Genomic DNA, 6,654 nt, shown 5'->3' on the forward strand with positions numbered 1-6,654 from the left:
CCCTTCTCCTCCATCTCTCCCTCTTTGGGGATTTTGGGCACACATACATATGTGCTTCATGTTTCTCAAGTCACGGGGTCTGAGACTTGAACCATGTAATCAGCCATGTGGTACCTAACTACTTTAACCATCAGGCCATGGAGCTAGCTCAATGCAAAACTTTTAAAAGAAAAACAATTGACTTAGTTTCTCTAGTCCTGAATTGTGGCAGTAGACTTCATTTTTTTGTATTTTTTTATTCTTCTTCTTCTTTTTTTTTTTTTTTTAAGAATTTACTTATTTATTTCCTCTGCAAGTGAGAGAGACATTGCTCCAACAGGGTCTCAATACTGTAATCCACTCTCCCCAAGCCTCAGCCAGCCCTGGCTCATGGGTACACAAAGTGTTCATTATACTCAGAGAGGTCTGTGGACATGAACCCGTAACCTTTCCATGTGGGTCAGCTTTGCAGAGTGTTGTCACTGCTGCATCATCTGGTCTTTATTCTTTTTATTTAAATAAAATATCAGCTAATTGTAGCATTCTCTAAGATTCACACAGGTGGCTCCCAAGATGAAATAAAAATGCAAAGTACTACAAGTTACTTTTTAGTAAGTAATGACTAATGTATCTGCTGCCCAGAGAGGGCCTATGAATGGCTGTGGCATTTGGAGTCTTGTTCTGGGGTCTCTCTGCTGTCTTCTCGGGCTGAAGTGATGTTTCTTATAATCAGGTTGTCAGAAAAGGAATGGTATATTTTTCTATGCATGATGACTTTTATGACAAACCAATAGAAAGGTGAAAACAGTCTTGATAAAGCATTGCATCTTGATACAGACACATGTGAGGACTTGAACTTGATACTAAACTAAGGCAAACCTTGACAAAGTCAAAGTAAGTCCCATCCTTTGGTAACAATTTGTCTAGCAATTGCCTAAGTGGCAGTTAAAGGTGTATGGAATATGGTTACAGACACTTTCCTTTCATGATAACCTCTTTTTTTTTTTTTTTTTTGAGAGGTTTCCGCTATAGGGTGCGTGCGCTCGCCAGACAGACAGAGAGAGACATAGAGACAGAAAGCAAGAAATCACCCCCCAGGGGGGATGGTCACACCACAATCCCTTCTCCTCCATTCTCCTCTCGGGATCTTGGGCATGCACGCACACACACCTGGAGTGAGTTTTAAGCCACCGGGTCTGGGACGCAAACCGCGGTCGACTACGTGGGAGTCCAGTGACATAGCCATTACGCTAACTGCTGGTTCCCCTTTCATGATAACTTCTAAGGAAAGAGATGCAACTTCTATCTGACACAAGATTTAAAAAATAGATGTACGTAGATTCTTTAACTTAAGGAAATTATGCAGTGAATTCAAAACAGGTGGTGTTCAAAAAGCTCAATGTGTATTAGGAAAAAAACTATGCATAGATTTCAAAATTTTTTTGCACCAAAATAAACTCATACTTTTTTTTTTAGAAAGAGATTTTTTGCTATAGAGTGTATGTGCTTGCCATAGAGACAGAGACAGAAAGCCAGAAATCACCCTCCAGGGAGACTGCCCACACCACAATCCCTTCTCTTCCTTTCTCCTCTTGGCATCTTGGGCACATACACACACACGAGCCTGGCATGGGTTTTACGTCACCAGGGCTGGGACTCAACCAGCGGTAACTAAGTGGGAGTTCAGTGATGTAACCATTATACCACCTGCTGGTCCCAATAAACTCATACTTTAATTCCATGTCCCTGAACATTTTAAGGTCTCCACCTCTCTCTCTGGCAACTGTCTATCACCCATCTATTTCTATATGGACTCAAGTTTTAGTTTAAAATTAAGTTCATCAAATGATATAGTCAACTATGCGCAAAATATATAAAATAACGGTACATTATACATAGGTATCATGCTTATTTCTTTCATGACAATTATTTATGGAACTATTTAAAGCAATGTGACCATACATACATTTTTTCTTTTTTCTTTTCTTTTCTTCTTTTGGAGGGATAGCATATCTTTTTACTCTTTACACCACATTAAAAATAAACCACACTATCAACCTACTGGGTGGCATGGAGATTAAACCAGCTGAATCCCACATGGCTAACCTCATGGTTTGAGTCCCAGACCCAGCAACTTGAAAAATCACACTGGGTGCATGTTCGTGCATGCCTAAAAATTTCAGGAGAAGAATGGAGAAGAGATTGCAGTGTGGTCATCCCACCTGGGAGTTGATTTCTCACTTTCTCTTTCTCTGTCTTTCTTTGGTGAGTGCATGTACTGTATAGCAGACAAAACAGACAAATGAAAAATTAAACTGTGCATTTTGAATTAAGCAAAATGGCTGAGAAAGGTCACTTTTCCTACTTTTTAATCTTAAAAACAAATCAACTCTAACTTTGTAAATTTTACATTCAGTGATAGTCCTGAAATCACCATGACAGACTTGAGGGTAGAGGGGACAAGCTATGACTATAAGAAAATAGAAATATTTTTCTAAAATAGCAGGTAACTTGGGAAGTTGTCAGCTATGTATTTTAGAACCACTGAACTTTGGATATAAGGAAGTTTGCGCGTGGTTTTAATAGACAAGACAAAGAAAAGTTGTTAACAACCTAGATCAGGTCGACCCGCTCATCGAGCAAACTAAGAATTCTATGACAGCCATTTCTTTTAATGAAGTTACTCAAGATTTCTCCATTCTTAAAGCATTGCAGGAATCAGATGAGAGAAAATGGGCTAACCTCATCTTTACCAAATATTTACAAAGATTATACAGTTAGCTGAGAAAGGCTTTGCATGGTGAATGGCAGTGGTATCACACGAAAAGGGGTGATTGACTCTTGTACTGTATGGGTCTTAAATGAAGGCAGGTCTTTGGCTGCCTGCCATCAGTTGATCTCTTTAATTACATCAGCAACCCAGTAAGTTTTTGGTTCTATACTTTTCTCCTTGTATTGCTATAGATTTTATATATTCTCGACTTCTTTTACAGATCTCTCTGTCTCCTTTGGAATCAGTTAATGTGGATAAGGGGACTAAAAAAATGAATGAATTTTATGCCCGCATAAAAGCAAAGTCTTACTTGAAACTTGTGTGTAATAAATGTTAAGATAAGTTGGTTTTAAGGTATGAGTGTATAATACCAAGACATCTTCCCAGCATATATTGCTCTCAAGTCAGGGCTAAAGTTACATTTTCCATTACGATAGCACGGAGGATGACATTCTTCCTGGAAAAAGTGAGGATACTAAGCTCCTTTCTACCAGACACCTTCCTTCAGGCTCTGAGACCCAGCCGTTCAATAAATGGTGAAATGCATAAACAGGAGTTTTCAAAAGTTGCAAACATACTGCATTAACTAGACTTCAGCCAGTCTGACAATGAGATCTTTCTATTCTTCTGTTGCTGTGTGTAGGGATGAGGAGATGCAGTAGTGATTCTGGCTGTTGTCAAAAGAGATTCTTTTTTTTTTTTTTTTTTGAGAGGTTTTTGCTATAGGGCGTGTGTGCTCACCAGAAAGACAGAAAACAGAAAAAGTCAGAGAGACAGAAAGCGAGAAATCACCCCCAAGGGGGGATGGCCACGTCACAATCCCTTCTCCTCCATTCTCATCTCTGGATCTTGGGCACGCATACACATGCGCCCGGTGTGAGTTTAAACCACTGGGTCTGGGACTAGAACTGTGATCGACTACATGGGAGTCCATGACATAGCCATTATGCTAACTGCTGGTTCCATGAAAAACATTCTGACACAAGGTTTCAGTGTTAGGTATCACATACAACCCACAGTTATAGCCGTTTTGTCGACCCTGGAGAACTATTATGAACAAAATGTCAAAATCCTTGTTTTCAAAGGACAAAGACCAGTTTGTCTCCTTTTCTGCCTAAGAAAGCGTCCAGTTATTCTGCTACTTGTTTTACATAGACTGACTTTCCCCTGCTATGGAAATCATAATGAAAAAAGCTATTTTTATCTTGGAAATAAACCAATAAACTCCAGTGGGTTCCCCAGCTGTCTGGTTGGAATTATGTAAAAAGATAATTCTCTTGTGGAGAAGTTCCGGGGGTTTGAGGAACATAGTAACCTCCACTGGGCAGTTAGTGCATTTGATGAACTGGGTTGACTTTGGGGCCAATGAAACAGACATAGTCCGAGCAGTCATGAAACTGACTGTTGGCCAAGTGTCCAAAGGCGAACCTAATAACATGGTCATTGAGCCAGCTTGGAGGATCCACTAGTGAGGTCAATAGTTGCCATAGCAGACTACCCATGTAACTCAGTATGACAGAATCCATCTTCTTCTCACCTGCTGCTCAGAGATTCCAGAAGCTGCCATGGGCCTCATTCCCCAGCCAGCCCTCAGGTACCTTCATACTCAGAAATTTTGAACATTAAGACCACACTGTAGCAATGATTTCAAAATCAAAATAACAGGACAGAGGTATAACTTCTCTAATAATAAATATATACAAGCACATGTTTGACCATTAGTCAAAAGACACCACAGGTAGGGAGGAGAGGCCACCTATTCAGAAGGTCATGTGACCTAAGGTAGAAATATTTCAAAATTATTCTGAAGCTGAATATAGAAGTTTTTGGCATCTGGTTTGTTGAATAGGGCTTCACAGCATAATAAGCCTTCTATTGATGAGAGAGGGCTAAACCTGGGAGACTTTTGTACGTGATAGTTCTCTAGTGTCAAGTAACAGAGCAGAAACACCCCCACACACACCCGCCCTCCCCCTCAGACCTCCCAACATACACAAATATTTGCTATTGAAGAGCTACGGTGCCTTTCTAATGCTCTCTTGACCAGGAAACACAGAGAGGTTGAGTGACCTAGACAAAGTATAGCCTGAATTTTTTCCTATGGGTTACGGAACATTCTTTGAGTAGTTGTTTAAAAAGTTTTAAATATTAGTAGATCATTTCCCCTTATAATTAGTGTGTGCGTGTGGGGGGGGGTGTGGCTCTGCAGAAAAGCCAGTTTAGTTAATAAACAATGGAGGGGCCAGCAGGTGGTGTGCTGTTTGGGCATCAGACTCCTACATGGGTGGCCTAAATACTTCTTTAAAAAACAAACAATGGAGATGTGTTTCCTTTACCCATGTGAGTTACTCTCAGTGATTCAGATGACAGTCAAACTCCTCCTCCTTTGGAAACTCTTTCAGCAGACAGTGTCCGTATGCTATATTCTCACATCTTTAGGTTTTATGATTTGTACTAATGTTCATTAGAAGAAGATTTTTTTAGTATCATTCTAAAGTTTTTCAAGGACCCAGCAGTTTAGCCTACCACAGGGAGAAATACTCTCCTTACTGGTAGAATGAATTCTAAATAATTGATTAAATATTTGCGATATATATGTGGACAGTTAGGAGACTTTATAAAGTCTAGGAATATCTCAATGCCTTAGCAATTTAAAGGGACTTATTCCTTCTAGGTTAACAATTTAGGCTGTTTTCCTGTGACTTCAGACTGATCAGGCCATGGGCTCTCCGTGGCATAGTGTCCTCCACAGGAGCATGCCTCTTGCTTTGAGATATTCTTTTCTTAAATATATCTTACACAGTTGAGATTACATTATATAAGCAGATTGGTATTGTGCATGCTATTTCACATGACATTGTATGGTGAAAATATTTCCTACATTGGGGCCAGCAGAAGGCATAGTGGTTACATTGCTGGACTCTCATGTAGTCAATTACAGTTCAAGTTCCAGACCTGGTGGCTTAGGCTTATACCAGGCACGTGTGTGTGCGTGCGTGCCCTAAATCCTGAGAGGAGAATCGAGGGGAAGGGATTGTAGTGTGACCATCCTCCCAGTGTGATTTCTGGCTTTCTGTCCCTCTCTGCCTTTCTGGCAAGCACACACGCCCTATAGCAAAAATCTCTCCAAAAAGAAAATACTCCCTATGTCATAAAAATTCCTTAAAATGTTGTTTGCATAGCTCTGTAATATATTACTACTACCACTAACTTTACTACTATTTATTTAATCCCTTACCTGCTCTTAAACCTTTCATTTTAAACACATTTCTCTTGTTCTTTGTATTTTTTTTTTGGAGAGTTTTTTTTTTTTTTTGCTTATAGGGCACGTGCACTTGCCAGAAAGAGAGAGACAGAGAGACAGAAAGTGAGAAGTCACCCCCCAGGGGGGATGGCCACGCCACAATCTCTTCTCCTCCATTCTCCTCTCAGGATCTTGGGCACGCACGCACACACACCCAGCGTGAGTTTAAGCCACCAGGTCTGGAACTCAAACCATGGTCAACTACATGGGAGTCCAGCGACATAGCCATTATGCTAACTGCTGGTCCTTGTTCTTTATATTTTCTAAAAATGCCTTTTTCCTACATGGTGGTAGCCATGGCAGAAACTGGTTTAGTGTTTTGATTCTTGGATCCCAGATATGAAATAAGATCCTTAAAAGATAATATCTGTGCCTCCTATGACTTGCTATCTTTTAAAACTCTACCTTTATTTAGTGATTAAATAATGCCTGTATTTTATCACTGTCATCTATTCTAAAATTGAATATCAGTAAGATGGATGGCTTTGGCCTTTCATTCCCCATCGAGGTATTGAATTTAATTGGGTTGTAATTCCTTCTCGGTAGCAGCTCACCAGCGATTGAGCTGTCAGTCCTTATTCTGTACCTGCCCTAATGT

At 40.1% G+C, this 6,654-nt stretch overlaps 1 pseudogene; it reads right to left on the reverse strand.

Moving 5' to 3' along the window:
• Positions 1-3,338: 3,338 nt before the first annotated feature.
• LOC102486336 (sentrin-specific protease 8-like) lies at positions 3,339-4,278 on the reverse strand (annotated as a pseudogene).
• Between the last annotated feature and the right edge of the window lie 2,376 nt (positions 4,279-6,654).

The sequence above is a fragment of the Tupaia chinensis genome, unplaced genomic scaffold (assembly GCF_000334495.1).
Source record: "Tupaia chinensis unplaced genomic scaffold, TupChi_1.0 Scaffold146604_1, whole genome shotgun sequence".
NCBI lineage: Eukaryota > Metazoa > Chordata > Mammalia > Scandentia > Tupaiidae > Tupaia > Tupaia belangeri.